Source organism: Gorilla gorilla, chromosome 21 (genome assembly GCF_029281585.2).
Source record: "Gorilla gorilla gorilla isolate KB3781 chromosome 21, NHGRI_mGorGor1-v2.1_pri, whole genome shotgun sequence".
Taxonomy (NCBI): domain Eukaryota; kingdom Metazoa; phylum Chordata; class Mammalia; order Primates; family Hominidae; genus Gorilla; species Gorilla gorilla.
The window spans coordinates 65,879,679-65,895,384 of record NC_073245.2 but is presented as its reverse complement, the minus strand read 5'-3'; the positions used below and the strand labels follow the sequence as shown (position 1 = coordinate 65,895,384).

At 43.4% G+C, this 15,706-nt stretch overlaps 1 protein-coding gene and 1 long non-coding RNA gene across 2 annotated transcripts in view; one reads left to right on the top strand and one right to left on the bottom strand.

Annotated features, from left to right (window-relative positions):
• The window catches only part of LOC109024420 (uncharacterized), a 31,260-nt gene extending 16,450 nt beyond the window's left edge, over window positions 1-14,810 (bottom strand). The window contains exons 1-2 of the long non-coding RNA XR_002003924.4: window positions 14,685-14,810; window positions 5,205-5,365 (exon numbers count right to left, since the gene is read on the bottom strand). This is a non-coding gene — a long non-coding RNA (uncharacterized lncRNA). The remainder of the gene's footprint in view (window positions 1-5,204; window positions 5,366-14,684) is intronic.
• The window catches only part of ZNF217 (zinc finger protein 217), a 41,408-nt gene continuing 40,479 nt past the window's right edge, over window positions 14,778-15,706 (top strand). The window contains exon 1 of the mRNA XM_055372780.2: window positions 14,778-14,842. The gene's annotated coding sequence lies outside the window, so the exon portion shown is untranslated. The remainder of the gene's footprint in view (window positions 14,843-15,706) is intronic.

Sequence of the window (15,706 nt, the reverse complement as noted above, 5' to 3'; positions counted from 1 at the left end):
AGAAAACCCCACCCTATATCATTGTTTAAAAAAAAAGCTGAAAAATACACACATATACAAAGGGAATTAAAAATCACTGGTGATCATTAGTAACATCTTAGTGGATGAGAAAGGTTTTTCTTTTCTTTTTTTTTTAAGTTCCTCAATTGTGTTGCAGAATTTGGGATTTTTTTGGTGCAGGGGAGGAGTATTGGGATAAAATACTACCAGAATAAATTCAAGGAGAAAAAGAGGAAGCCATTTTACACTAATACCAGACTCTAGACCACTTCCTTCTCAAACAGGCACATCCCCTGTTGTGAAAACAGACCAGGAGCTTCAAGGTAGGGAGTGGAAATAGACTTGAATATTTCTTGTGAATTCTAGGAGCTAAAAGCTCAGGTTTAATGCAAAACCAAAGGACATAAGCTCACAGAGTCCTGGTATACAGAAGGGAACATTCAGATCCGGTTTGTAAGGGGCAAGCTCAGCACTCTTGCCAGGGGCCCTGGATTTAAGCATGGACTTTGCAATGTACTAATTTTGTGACCTTCGGAAGGTCATGGTCTCTCTGCGCCACCGTTGTCTAATCTGTGAAATGGGACATTCAACTTCCCCTCTGTACCTTGCAGTGACATTTTAAGATAATGTATCTGTAAAATCCTTTTAACAGAACAATGCAAACATAAGGTGTTACGTTAAGGAGGCACAATTCCAAGCTTTTCTGTATTGTTTGGATCAAAACATTGTTTCCTTGTCTACATTATTTATCTACATGGACTTACAGTTGTTTGTGAAGATGAAATAAGCAGCTTCCACTGATGGCCTAACCAGAAACTTCAGTGGTTTGACTCTTAGTGAATTTGCCTCAACTTACGTTTTTTAAAAATTACCTAGGAATAGTCTCACCAGGAAAGAAACAGAATGAAGCTGTCCCTAGGTTAAAACCACCTCGCTCACAGTTTATTCCTGAAACAAACATTTGTTGACTGTGTTTTTGACATGGTTTACTGGCCTAAGCTCACAAACTTTCCATAAATGCATCAAGAAGTCAGTATTTCCTAGCCAAACACATTCTCATCTGTATCCCATCTCTGGCCAAATTCCGTAGGGATCTGGCTGTAAATAAGTAATGCCTCCTAGGAACACGGTCCTGCCTATCTGTGGGCCCACGCCCTTTTGCTGTTCGACTTGAAACTTGGAGGCAGTCCAGGGATATGGCTAAATAATTACTGAGCCAGAACCAGTTAATCACAGGCCCTCCAGAGGTGGGGACCAGGCCCCTGTGCTCTGCACCCTGCGGGGGCAATGGAGGCACTTCAGAGTTTACCATCCTGGTAGGACCTAAGCCTTCGGGGCATCACGAGTCTGTTAAATTACTCCAGTCTTGAGCTAATTTGGTGCAGGTTCCCTGGATTTAGGCCCCAGTGAGTAGTTGGCTTTTCTGTTTTTGGCACAGGTAAGAAAGGAGGAGGGGAAAAAAATGGTGTAAGCAAGTTTCAAAATCTTAGATCATTTCATGAATGACTCAGTGTTTCCTTCTGGAAAAGTGCAAATAATTGGCTTTCATTAATAACTTAGCTTTGAAAAAAATTCCTAAATAGTGAGCAACCTTTCATGCTATCTGAACACTGCCATCCTCCAATCTTCAATTTTATAGCTTCCAGAGGAATTTCATTCACTTGATAACGTGTGCTTGTTGAAAAATAAACTGTCACCTACTTCCTCCTTGAGGCTTCCTGTTCTTTCTGAGAAAAGCATTGAGATTGTCTTTCTTTTTCTCTCTCTTTTGTTTTCCTATTTAAAAATATTCAACCAGGCACGGTGGCTCATGCCTATAATCCCAGCACTTTGAGAGGCTGAGGCAGGCAGATTACTTGAAGTCAGGAGTTCGAGACCAGCCTGGCCAACATGGTGAAACCCGTCTCTACCAAAAATACAAAAAATTAGCTGGGTGTGGTGGCGCATGCCCGTAATCCCAGCTACTCAGGAGACTGAGGCAGGAGAATTGCTTGAACCCAGGAGGCAGAGGTTGCAGTGAGCTGGGATCTTGCCACTGAACTCCAGCCAGGGCGACAGAGCAAGACTCCATCTCAAAAAAAAAAATAAAAATTCAGGCCAGGCGCAGTGGCTCACAGCTTGTATTCCCAGCACTTTGGGAGGCCGAGACTGGCAGATCACTTGAGGTCAGGAGTTCAAGACCAGCCTGGCCCTCATGGTGAAACCCTGTCTCTAATAAAAATACAAAAATTAGCCGAGCGTGGTGGTGGGCGCTTGTAGTCCCAGCTACTCCGGGAGGCAAGGGAATCGCCTGAATTCGGGAGGTCGAGATTTCAGTGAGCCGAAATTGTGCCATTGCTCTCCAAAAATAAAATAAAAAATAATAAAATAGGCCGAGTGCGGTGGCTCACGCCTGTAATCCCAGCACTTTGCGAGGCCAAGGCAGGTGGATCACAAGGTCAGCAGTTCGAGACCAGTCTGGCCAACATGGTGAAACCCCATCTCTACTAAAAATACAAAAATTAGCTGGGTGTGGTGGTGCACGCCTGTAATCCCAGCTACTCAGGAGGCTGAAACAGGAGAATCGCTAGAACCCAGGAGGTGGAGGTTCTGGTGAGCCGAGATCGTGCCACTGCACTCCAGTCTGGGCAACTGAGCAAGACTCTGTCTCAAATAAAAAAAAAATTAAATTAAATTAAAAAAATAAAAATAGTAAACATATAGAGTTATTATTCTTCTTCGAAAACTAATTATATGGCCGGGCACGGTGGCTCACGCCTGTAATCCCAGGACTTTGGGAGGCCGAGGCAGGCGGATCACGAGGTCAGGAGATCAAGACCATCCTGGCTAACACGGTGAAACCCCGTCTCTACTAAAAATACAAAAAATTAGCCAGGCGAGGTGGCGAGCACCTGTAGTCCCAGCTACTCGGGAGGCTGAGGCAGGAGAGTGGCGTGAACCTGGGAGGCGGAGCTTGCAGTGAGCCGACATCGCACCACTGCACTGCAGCCTGGGTGACAGAGCAAGACTCCATCTCAAAAAAAAAAAAAAGAAAAAAGAAAACGAATTATATGTAGCACAAAAGGAAATAGCCTATTTCTTCATAGAATGAGAATGTTATACTATATATTTCTTTAGTTAGAAATATATACATAAATATATTTCAAATATCTTTAATTCATTTGAGCACATTTCAGTTTTAGAATTTTTTTTAAAAAAACCTCTATTTGTCTCTCTCTTTCTCTGAACATAAACAACCCCTAAGTTTTCATACAGAAGACATCCATTCTTTCAGCATTGCTATAAACTCTGAAGATGTCTCAAATGACTCATTAATGGAATAAAGTGGAATAAAGTGTTTCTCATGTTAAAGATACGCAAATGGAACTTAATCAAGTGAAGGGAGACTCCGTAATTCAGTAAATAAAGCTGAGAATGTTACTGTGGTCACCCTGAACTCTATTTGCATACAAGCTTATCTTACTTTTAAAGCAGAAGGGAAAAAAAAGAGGAGGAAGAAAAAAACATCCCAACGTTCACCACACGTTGTTCTCAAAATAAAAATCTCATAAAGTGAAACAGTTAACAAAGCAAAAACTGCTTAGTATGGATGAATCCAAAATACATTATAATTATTTTCTAGACAACAAGCATAGGACCTGCCTCAGGTCCTCTTATGGAGAAAATTGCACAATCAAACTTTTTGCCATTCATGTCTGTTGTGTTAGGTCAGGACTGACTATTTATTTATTTATTTATTTATTTATTTATTTATTTATTTTTTGAGACGGAGTCTGGCTCTTTCGCCCAGGCTGGAGTGCAGTGGTGCGATCTCGGCTCACTGCAAGTTCCGCCTCCCGGGTTCACACCATTTTCCTGTCTCAGCCTCCCGAGTAGTTGGGACTACAGGCGCCTGCCACTACGCCCGGCTAATTTTTTTATTTTTAGTATAGACGGGGTTTCACCGTGTTAGCCAGGATGGTTTCGATCTCCTGACCTTGTGATCCGCCTGCCTTGGCCTCCCAAAGTGCTGGGAGTATAGGCATGAGCCACCGTGCCCCGCCTATTTATTTATTTATTTATTTATTTTGAGACGGAGTCTCACTCTGTCACCCACGCTGGAGTGCAGTGGCCCGATCTCGGCTCACTGCAACCTCTGCCTCCTGGATTCAAGCGATTCTTCTGCCTCAACCTCCTGAGTAGCTGGGATTATAGGCGTGTAGCACAACACCCTGTCAGTTTCTTGTGTGTCTTTAGTAGAGATGGGGTTTTGCCATGTTGGCCTGGCTGGTCTCGAACTCCTGACCTCAAGTGATCTGCCCCCGCCTCCTCAGTCGCCCAAAGTGCTGGGACTACAGGCGTGAGCCACCGTGACCAGCCAGGCCAGAACTGATTGTTACTACTCTGGCTTCAGGAGTCAGCCCTGCTTGGGTTGTTGGGCTAATCACAGCGAGGGTCCCTGGCTATTTCCTCAAACCAGACATATAGTTGGATTGAAACAGAATAGAGGGCCAGGCGCAGTGGCTCAACGCCTGTAATCCCAGCACTTTGGGAGGCTGAGACAGGTGGATCACTTGAGGTCAGGAGTTTGAGACCAACCTGGCCAACATGGCAAAACCTTGTCTTTACTAAAAATACAAAAATTAGCGGGGCGTGGTGGCGGGCGCCTGTAATCCCAGCTACTCAGGAGGTTGAGGCAGGAGAACCGTTTGAATCTGGGAGGCAGAGGTGGTAGTGAGCCGAGATTGCACCATTGCACTCCAGCCTGGGCAACAAGGGCAAGATTCCATCTCAAAAAAAAAAAAAAGAAAGAAAGAAAAAAGAAAAAGAAATAGAATAGAGATAGACAAAGAAGAGAGGCACCCCATGTTAGATTCTCACACTGGATATCAAATTACCAATCTTGCAACATTTAATACCAGGAATTAAAACCAGAATCACTGTTATTTTCTTTGAGGGAAAGCTCAAATTGCACATCGTTTTTACATTTGTGTGAATACATATGATCTATTTTATGTTCTGGAAGAAAACTTGCTCCAGTGCAATGGCTCATTCATGTAAGGTGGAAATATTTCAAAGAAATAGTAGGACGAGGAAAGTTCACACCTACTCAGGGAGAGAATGGATTTAAATAAATACTTCAGAACAGATCTAAATTAATCACGTGATTGGTCAAGTATGAGGAAAGGCCACCTGCAGCCCGGTTTAATTCTGGTGAGATATACCTGGGCTATTTTGGAAGATGATGCCGCTGAAGAAAGCCTTGCCTTGCACACGCAGTAGCATCTCACGCTTTAGCTGGCAGCAAATCCTACTCAAGCCACCTCCCGTTAGCTGATTAGGCATCCTCGAGGTCCCACATGCCTAGGGAATGAGTGAAAAAGCCCTAGAATATAAACCACAAATAGTGTAAAGATTTATTTATTTATTTTTATTTTATTTTTTTGAGATGGAGTCTCACTTTGTTGCCCAGACTGGAGTGCAGTAGCGTGATCTCAGCTCACTGCGACCTCCGCCTCCCGGGTTCAAGCAATTCTCCTGCCTCAGCCTCCTAAGTAGCTGGACTACAGGCATCTGCCACCATGCGGGCTAATTTTTTGTATTTTTAGTAAAGACGGGGTTTCCCCGTGTTAGCCAGATTGGTCTCGATCTCCTGACCTCGTGATCTGCCCTCCTCAGCCTCCCAAAGTGCTGGGATTAGAGGCGTGAGCCACCGTGCCGGGCCTAAAGATTTATTTTATAAGTATCTTTAGGTGTTGCCATTTTATTTGGTTAGGCCATCTAGTTCTGGGGGTGTTGTCAAGGCTTTTCTGAAAATCTACTCAAGGGCAAAATAGAGGTGTCCTATGATTAGTTACTGTGCCCTTCACCCCACCCCTGCCCTAACCCCAGAAAAATTGATTCTAAAATAAAAAACAAGAGAAGAGCCGGGCACGGTGGCTCACACCTGTAATCCCAGCACTTTGGGAGACCGAGGCAGGCGGACCACGAGGTCAGCAGATCGAGACTATCCTGGCTAACACGGTGAAACCCCATCCCTACTAAAAAAGTACAAAAAATTAGCTGGGCGTGGTGGTGGGCACCTGTAGTCCCAGCTACTCGGGAGGCTGAGGCAGGAGAATGGCGAGAACCTGGGAGGAGGAGCTTGCAGTGAGCGGAGATCGCGCCACTGCACTCCAGCCTGGGCGGCAGAACTAGACTGTCTCAAAAAAAAAAAATCGACATATGTATCTTTTATGAAGTTAAAACATAGTTCTGATATCAAAAGGTACACAGAGAAAAGTCAGTCTCTCTCCCACCCACTGTGGTTCCCGTGACTCTTGAGTCCCCTTCCCTTTGCAGGGTCATCCCTAGGACCAGGGTAAAGATTATTTAATTATTTATTTATGAGACAGAGTTTCGCTCTTGTCACCCAGGCTGGAGTGCATTGGCGTGATCTCAGCTTACTGCAACCTCTGCCTCCCAGGTTCAAGTGATTCTCCTGCCTCAGCCTCCTGAGCAGCTGGAATTACAGGCACCAGCCACCACATTCGGCTAATTTATTTTGGTATTTTTAGTAGAGACGATTTGGCCAGGCTGGTCTTGAACTCCTGACCTCAAGTGATCCACCCGCCTTGGCCTCCCAAAGTGCTGGGATCACAGGCATGAGCCACTGCACCCAGCCCGTATTTACTTATTTTTATTTGTATAAAAATGCAAAGATGGCTGGGCGCGGTGGCTCAAGCCTGTACTGTAATCCCAGCACTTTGCAGGCTGAGGTGGGTGAATCACCTGAGGTCAGGAGTTTGAGACCAGCCTGACCAATATGGCGAAACCCCATCTCTACTAAAAATACAAAATTTAGCCGGACTTGATGGCGCGTGCCGGTATTCCCAGCTACTCGGGAGGCTGAGACAGGACAATTGCTTGAACCTGGGAGGTGGAGGATGCAGTGAGTCGAGATTTCGCCACTGCACTCCAACCTGGGCGACAGAGTGAGACTCCATCAAAAAAAAAAAAACAAAAAAAGCCAAGATTAGCTGGGCGTGGTGGCATGAGCTTTTAGTCTCAGCCATGATCCTGACATTGTACTCCACCCTGGGGGACAGTGCAAAGCAAGACCCTGTCTCAAAAAAAGGAAAAATAAAAAGCTTTACATTATTATTATTATTCTCAATCATTAGAGACAGAGTCTTGCTCTGTTGCCCAGGCTGGAGTGCAGCGGCATGATCATGGCTCACTGCAGCCTCTAACTCTTGGTCTCAGGTGATCCCCCCGACTCAGTCTCCCAGGTAGCTGGGACTACAGGCACATGCCACCACGCCCAGATAATGTTTCGGAAAATGGCTATTTTTTTTTAAAGCTGCAGGAAGGCAGCAAAATTGGAACAGTGGTTATTTCTGCATGTTATGTGTTGGGTTTATGGGTGCAATTTTGAAATTTTCTATAATGATATGTAGGGATTAATTTTTTTTTTTTTTTTTTTGTGACAGGGTGTTGCTCTCCTGCCCAAGCTGGAGTGCAGTGGCACAGTCGTGGCTCATTGCAGCCTCCAAATCCTGGCCTCGAGCAATCCTCCTGCCTCAGCCTTCCAAAGTGCTGGGATTACAGATGTGAGCCACCATGCCCAGCCAAGTAAGGCTTTCTAATCATAAAAATAAAAAAGTATTCTTTAAGAATTATACATTGCGGCCGGGCACAGTAGCTCACGCCTGTAATCCCAGCACTTTGGGAGGCCGAGGCAGGTAGATCACCTGAGGTCAAGAGTTTGAGACCAGCCTGGCCAACATAGTGAAACCCTATCTCTACTAAAAATACAAAAATTATCTGGGCGTGGTGGCGGGTGCCTGTAATCCCAGCTACTTCATAGGCTGAGGCAGGAGAATTGCTTGACTCCAGGAGGCAGAGGTTGCAGGGAGTTGAGATCATGCCATTGCACTCCAGCCTGGCCAATAGAGTGAGACTCCGTCTCAAAAAAAAAAAAAAAAAAAAAAAGGCCAGGCATGGTGGCTCACCCCTGTAATCCCAGCAGTTTGGGAGGCCGAGGCAGGTGGATCACGAGGTCAGGAGATTGAGACCATCCTGGCTAACCTGGTGAAACCCCTGTCTCTACTAAAAAATACAAAAAAATTAGCTGGACATGGTGGCGGGCGCCTATAGTCCCAGTTACTCAGGAGGCTGAGGCAGGAGAATGGCCTCAACCCAAGAGCGAAACTTGCAGTGAGCTGAGATCGCACCACTGCACTCCAGCCTGGGTGACAGAGCAAAGACTCCTTAACAAACAAACAAACAACCAAAAAAGAATTATACATTGCATGACCAGAACAACAACAACAAAAGAATTGGCCAGGCATGGTGGCTTATGCCTGTAACCCCAGCACTTTGGGAGGCCCAGGTGGGTGGATCACAAGGTCAGGAGTTTAAGATCATCCTGGCCAAGATGGTGAAACCCCATGTCTACTAAAAATACAAAAATTATCTGGGTGCGGTGGTGGGCGCCTGTAAGCCCAGCTACTCAGGAGGCTGAGGCAAAGAATTGCTTAAACCCAGGAGGCGGAGGTTGCAGTGAGCCGAGATTGTGCCACTGCACTCCAGCCTGGGTGACAGAGTGAGACTCCGTCTCAAAAAAAAAAAAAAAAAAAAAAGAATTATACATTGCATATTAAAGTGTGTCCTCTAATCTTTCCTAAGTGACCTTGTAAAATGTGAGGACTCTTGTATTTGAAATATGGCAGATACACAGATCTAATAGCAGTGTTCTTCTAGTTTACTGTAAAGTTAACCTGAATCATTCTGATTCATTTACGGTGGCTTCTACTATATGCTGTTTACATTTGTTCAACACACATGTATAGTTGAACCATAGATATCATTTGAGCACCTATTCTCACATTTGGAAGATGGTACCTTTTGTTTTATTTGCTTTTTCTTTAATTTCTTTATTTTTTTCCATTTTTTTGTTTTTTTATTTTTCTTTTTTTTTGATGAAGATGGTCCTTTTTAACACTGTGCTGGACGTTCCATATGAGATCAATAAATACTAATTAAATTTGAAGATTGAGGATAGGATTAGCTTTTCAAAGGGTGGATCTTGAGACTTATAATAAGTCTGAGAATGGATTATAGCTACTCCACCCTAAAAATGCTATAAATACCTCTGGTGGTGGTTTCTAGGCTTGATCAGCTTAATGATTCATTTTACTTGCAATGATCTTTTTCAGTTGTTTGCCTGTGTGTGCTTTAAAAAGGACAAAAATAAGTTTGGAGGAAAAAAAATTTAATTGCTTTCAAATGTTCCAATAAATTCAAACCCATATACTCTTGCTCAAGAATTTCCTTGCTAGGTTATTACATACTTTGCCAAATCTCTCTAGCTTTCTCCTATTTTCTTAATCTTAGGAACTATGGAAGATTTTAAGTGTTGCTGGCTGGTCAGAAAATGTAAATGTTTTCAAACAACTTAAACATTTACATGTCATGAGAGATTTTTAAAAAATCAGATATCCACTCATGAAAACAGCTACAGGTGTAAGAATCAGCAAAAACCATCTTAGGCCCCGGAAGAGAAAGAGTATATGTATTTTTCACATTCTTATTTAAATAACCATCTGTTATCTGCAAATGTAGTTCCTACCGAGAACATCCCAATAAAAGGCCGGTCTGTGACTAAGGAAATACTCCAACTAACGATCCACTGATAGGCAAAGAAATATCAACAAGGCCAGGAGGCCTCATCGGTCGCTATCTAACAGACCTGGTAACAGCAGCAGTACCAGCTAGATGGCAAAGGAGCAGTGGTTGTGCCCAAACCATTACAAGTTTGCTAGGATTATTTCAGTCCATCTAGCAACTCACTCCATGTGGGCAGCATTTAGGCTGGATTCTATGCAAACAGAACACAATAGAATACACTGGCAATGAGGGGTGCCCTTGTGTTCCAGAAAATAGAAGCTTTGAATTCTTATACCCTAAAATTTTAGTGTTTCTGTAATGGATCTACAGTGTTTTGCTGTATAACTTGAAAACTAAGACAGACATAAAATCTTTAAAAGCTTAGAAAAGGAAAAAGGAAAAAAATCTAGAAATTTTTTTTTTTTTTTTTTTTGAGTCTTGCTCTGTCACCCAGGCTGGAGTGCAATGGCGTGATCTCGGCTCACTGCAACCTCCACCTCCTGGGTTCAAGCGAGTCTCCTGCCTCAGCCTGCCGAGTAGCTGGAATTACATACAGGCGCCTGCCACCATGCCCGGCTAATTTTTCATTTTTAGTAGAGATGGGGTTTCACCATGTTGGCCAGGCTGGTCTCAAACTCCTTACCTCAGGTGATCCACCTGCCTCGGCCTCCCAAAGTGCTGAGATTACAGGCATGAGCCACCGCGCCCGGCTACATTTCTTTAAAATCTCTGAAGTTAAAAGTAAATAACTGTTACAATGGTTACATCCAATATTTACAAGTAGAATGTGTTTCCTGAGAATTTGCCCTTTCATTTAAGGTTGCAGTAGTACTGCCACCATGTTTTCACAGGTGATCAAATGTATCCCATTGGAAAACCATGTAATCTTGTTTGGAAATCTTCCTCAGGCTTTGGCATCCTGTAGGTGTTCTGCCAGAGAACTTTAATCCAAATCATAAACTTAAGTCATAGGTACTAAAAAAGAAACTTCTGGTCTAGGACTTTGAATCTTTTGACTGTTAATAATCAAGAAAGCTGTATTTTCTTTCGTTTAAAAAATAGAGACGACTGGTGGTGGTGGGGGCTGCGGGTGTGTGTGTGGCTCACACCTGTAATCCCAACAATTTGGGAGTTTTAGGTGGGCAGATCACTTGAGGTCAGGAGTTCGAGAACAGCCTGGCTAACATGGCAAAACCTCATCTCTACTAAAAATACAAAAATTAGACGAGCATGGTGGTGCATGCCTGTAGTCCCAGCTACTCGGGAGGCTGAGACATGAGAATTGCTTGAACCCGGGACAGGGAGACTGCAGTGAGGCGAGATCATGCCACTGCACTGTAGCCTGGGTGACAGAGTGAGATTCTGTCTTAAAAAAAAAAAAAAAAGAAAGAAAGATTAAAAATAGAGATGGGGGTGTCTCACTATGTTGTTCAGGCTGGTCTCAAACTCCTGGGCTCAAGTGATCCTCCCACCTTGGCCTCCCAAAGTGAAAGCTGTATTTTCAAGTTGGTCAAGTGTTCACCTACTCTGCCTCCAACTGTGATTTCAGTATATACAGGCATCCATAAAGTCTAGAAACAAAGAATTTACGTCATTACAAACATCTTCAATTTGTAAAAATTAGAATACATATAGTAGGATAGAGTATAATAGAATAAAGTAGGATAAAACAAAACAAAGTAAAATGAAATAAATTAAACAACACTGTGTCTCCAGACTTTATGAAAATCTTTTTCGTGGACTTGAGGATGTACTGAGCCAGTGGAGTGGCTGGATGAAATGGGAACTCCACCGCAGGAAGTGGTGCTTTTCTCATGCGGCTAATTAAGGAATGTGGAACCCTTCTTTCTGAGTCAGCTTGGCGGTATGTAGAATTCTGTCCTGCTCGGTGCTTACGTGATTATTGCATGAAACTTTAGAAATAAACCAGAATATCTTGCCACTTAACACTTAAGAGGCCAGAGGTGGTGTGTGTGTGTGTGTGTGTGTTTTTAAATGGTTCCTAATCTTTAAAATGGTTAGTTGCAGCTGGCCTTTTATCAGCTGATCATATTTACAGCAGTCTCAGATGGCACGGTGCCGTCCCAAAAGATTTGGACCATTTAGAAGCTCACATTTTAAGGCACACAGGCTTATCATAGCATTCTGAGGATTCACTAGAATTACACGGCAAGAAAAACTTTTCTGTGGAACTGTTTACTATCCTTATTTTAAATTTCTTTTTGGTAAAATAAATGTTAATTTATTTCAAAGGTAATATAAGTATATTATGAAAAATAATTAGAGAAAAATAGAAAGTAGAAAAAGGGTCATACATATGCCATTATTGAAAAACAAACATTAAAAAAATTTTTAAATATAACCCGTCCTAGGATTAAGGGTAAAAAAGAAAAAAAGAAACAATTTTAATAAAAATTTTGAAATGTGTGCGAAAGTAGAGAGAATAATAAAAATAGTGTAATGAGTAACCCCCATATCTGATGCCCAGTTCTAGTTTCTTTTTTTTTTTTTGAGATGGAGTCTCGCTCTGTCGCCCAGGCTGGAGTACAGTGGCACGATCTCAGCTCACTGCAATCTCTGCCTCCCGGGTTCACACCATTCTCCTGCCTCAGCCTCCTAAATAGCTGGGACTACAGGCACCCACCACCACGCCCGGCTAATTTTTTGTATTTTTAGTAGAGACGGGGTTTCACCGTGTTAGCCAGGATGGTCTTGATCTCCTGACCTCATGATCTACCTGCCTCGACCTCCCAAAGTGCTGGGATTACAGGCGTGAGCCACTGTGCCTGGACAAGTTCTAGTTTCAAGATGTTAACCACCTTTGGTTCAATTCTCTTGTTTTTTTATTTACTAAAGTATTATAAATTCTCCTATGTCATGTCATTCTTCTATATCCTTCAGTATACATCTTTAAATATATATATATACATATTCTGTAATAATCCGTGCCATTATCACAGCTAATGAAATAAAATTTTTTTGTTTTCATATAATATTCAGTCTGTACTAAAATTTTTCTGATAAAATCAATTTAAATATTTTTATGTATATCACATCCTTTTTTCATTACTAATAGAAAAAATTAGAGTTCATTAAAAATACAACTTTGCATCTCGGTTTTTTCATTTGCTATTATAAATATTTCCCAATGGCCTATTTTTCAAAGCTTTCTAATTCTAAAATGGCTGTGTGTAATCGTGTGGGGATACATAACTTGGATGACTAACCACTCCTTTATTTGTGTGCCTCCACACATGCATGGAGAGTGAACGTGTATTGCTCTCCCCCTCGTAGTAAATCTTGTTACCACGAAGATCTTTGTTCCTAACACCTTTTCCTACATTAGGGCTGTTTCCTTAGGATTGATTCCAGGACTGTTATTGCTGCATCCAAATGTATGAACATTTGTAAGGCCCTTGACTTGTCTCATTGAGTTGTTTACAAAAGGACTGTACCAATTTACACTTCCACTTACAAAGGATGAGAGAGCCTCTATTAAAATGTTTAAAGGCCGGGCTTTTCAGAGCTCTTATAAATCATTGGCTATAAGAGGCTGACTTAGGTTTGTCATATGGTCATAGTCATCTCAAAATAAATAAATACGCATTTTCTATAGCTATAAAAACATGGCATGCGCAGACTGCCAAACAACCACAAAGTAACTTTGATTAAAGGAGGAAACTGGTCTACTTGTTGAAAATGTGGTAATGAGATAGTTTCCACCCAGCCGGGAAGCGTGGCCCGGAGGGGGAGGGGAGCCTGCATTTCTTCATGCCTCTACCCATCCTGAAGAAGGTAGAAAGGAACAGGTCAGCGTTCTCTTCGTTTACTTTGTAATTTTTTTTAAAGCTGAATATTTAATTTGTTTCCATATGCCTGAGTTGATGATGCCAAAATACGGTTGAAAACTAGCAGAAAACTTCTCGTGGCAAGGGTTTCCTGTAAACAAACCCCGTAGTACTGGGTAAGAGAGGATTAGGGCAGAGCCATTTTAGCTGCGACTCCCAATTCTATTTTGTTTCCTTGGGGACATGCTGTTTTTATTTGTGGGCTTCAAATAAAACTGCTGCAGAAACTGTTTATTTCTGTTCAGAGCATTCTTATTTTCTTTAAGGAATATATCAGTTACAAATCTTTGTAGAAAGTTCAGCTGTATTGGTTTGGAGAAGTTTATGTGTCAGTTTTTTTTTGAGTCAAGAAGAAAGGAAAAACTCAACTACTGTTATGTTTATAAGAGGACAAAAAAAAAAAAAAGAGAAGGAAGTTGATAAGAAAATACTTAGCATGACAGTCTTTAAAATCCAGCATCTGAATTTTTAATTCCTCCCTCCCCTCCTTTTTTAAGAAACAGTACAGGAAAGATGGTCTTATTATCCTTGTTCGCATTTCACTGTTTTCACCCCACTCAACCAGGACGAAGTCATTCCTCAAAGCAAGTAGGAACAAAACATAATCTCTTAAGATATTTTTAAGAGGACATGCTGACTTGGTCTTTGTAAAAAAAAAAAAAAAAAGTCAACAAAATGTGCTAACCACATTAAAAAAAAGTTGTTAAAGGAGCCAAAGGGATTAGCCCTCATTGAAGGGCTGTATGAGAACAGGCAGCCTTCCGGGGCGAATCCTGGCTAACGTCATTTTGGCGGACGTTTATTGCGTATCGCCATGTGCCAGGCACCGTTTTAAGGCTTCATGGTGATGAGGGCATTTAACCCTCGGGACACGCCCATTCTGCAGGTGAGGCTGGGAAGAAGGTGAGGCCAAGGCCCGGCTCTCCCAGCGGCTGAGGGCGGCGGCAGGATTTGAATCCAGGCGGTCTCTGGAGACTGGGTTCTGAGAAAACCCGCTGTGTGAGGGCTGGGGGGACCGCTTTAAGCCCTCCGCTGGAAGCGGTGAAGAAGCTTTGGGCCAACTCAGTTCGGAGCGCCAGTGTAGACGCGTGGCTTCAGTTTGTCCTGTACGCGGGTCAGGGGTGTGGCTCTGACCCTAATCTCATCTCCGGCCTTCCCCAGTCTCAGGGCCCTGTGGGAGGGTGTGGTTGGGGAGGACACACCTACCTGGAGCCCGTCGGTTTCACCTCTTCTGCGGTGGGGTCGTCCGCAGTTGCCCTCTCTTTCCTCTTAGGCCTGGCTCGACCTCCACTTTGGAGAAGATGTTCCAGGAACACTGAAGGGCAGGTCGTCTCCCACCTTCTATGAGGATTGCCCAGCTCAAGGTATACTCTTCAAATAATTCCACTTGCTTTGTCTACACGGGGCGATCTAGCTGATGATTGAGCGACTCAGGTTCTGTAGGAGACGGATCCGGGTTCAGATTTGATCTCTTCCTTTCCTGCTCTGAACACCCTCCGGTATAAGCGCCCCTGGCAGGTCCCTGCGCGGGTGAAGGACGCGTCTGTGGGTGTCCGCCCTGGTGTGCAGAGCGGGCAGGTTCTGCGGCCGCGGGCGGTGGTCGTGATCATAATGGCGTGACTTAATTGAGCGCTGTGTGCCACCCCCCGACTTCCCCCACCCCGCGCCCGTTACCACGAGTGAGGTCTTGCTTATTCCTCCCAAATTCACTTGTCAGCGAGTACTATTTTTTAAATTTTATTTTTATATTTTAATTAATTAATTAATTATTTATTGAGACGGACGGAGTCTTGCTCTGTAGCCCAGGCTGGAGTGCAGTGGCGCCATCTCGGCTCACTGCAGCCTCCACTTCCCGGGTTCAAGCGATTCTCCTACCTCAGCCTCCCGAGTAGCTAGGATTACAGGCACACGCCGCAGCACCTGGGTAATTTTTTGTATTTTTAGTAGAGAGGGGGTTTCTCCTGACCTCAGGTGATCCACCCCGTCTGCCTCAGCCTCCCAAAGTGCTGGGATTACAGGCGTGAGTCACCGCACCCGGCTATTTTTTAATTTAATTTTATTTTTTGACATGAAGTCTCAAATACAAAAAAATAATTTTTGCATTTTTAGTAGAGACAGGGTTTCACCATGTTGGCCAGGCTGGGCTTGAAATCCTGACCTCATGTGATCCGCCCACGTTGGTCTCCCAAAGTGCTGGGATTACAGGCGTGAGCCACCGTGCCTGGCAT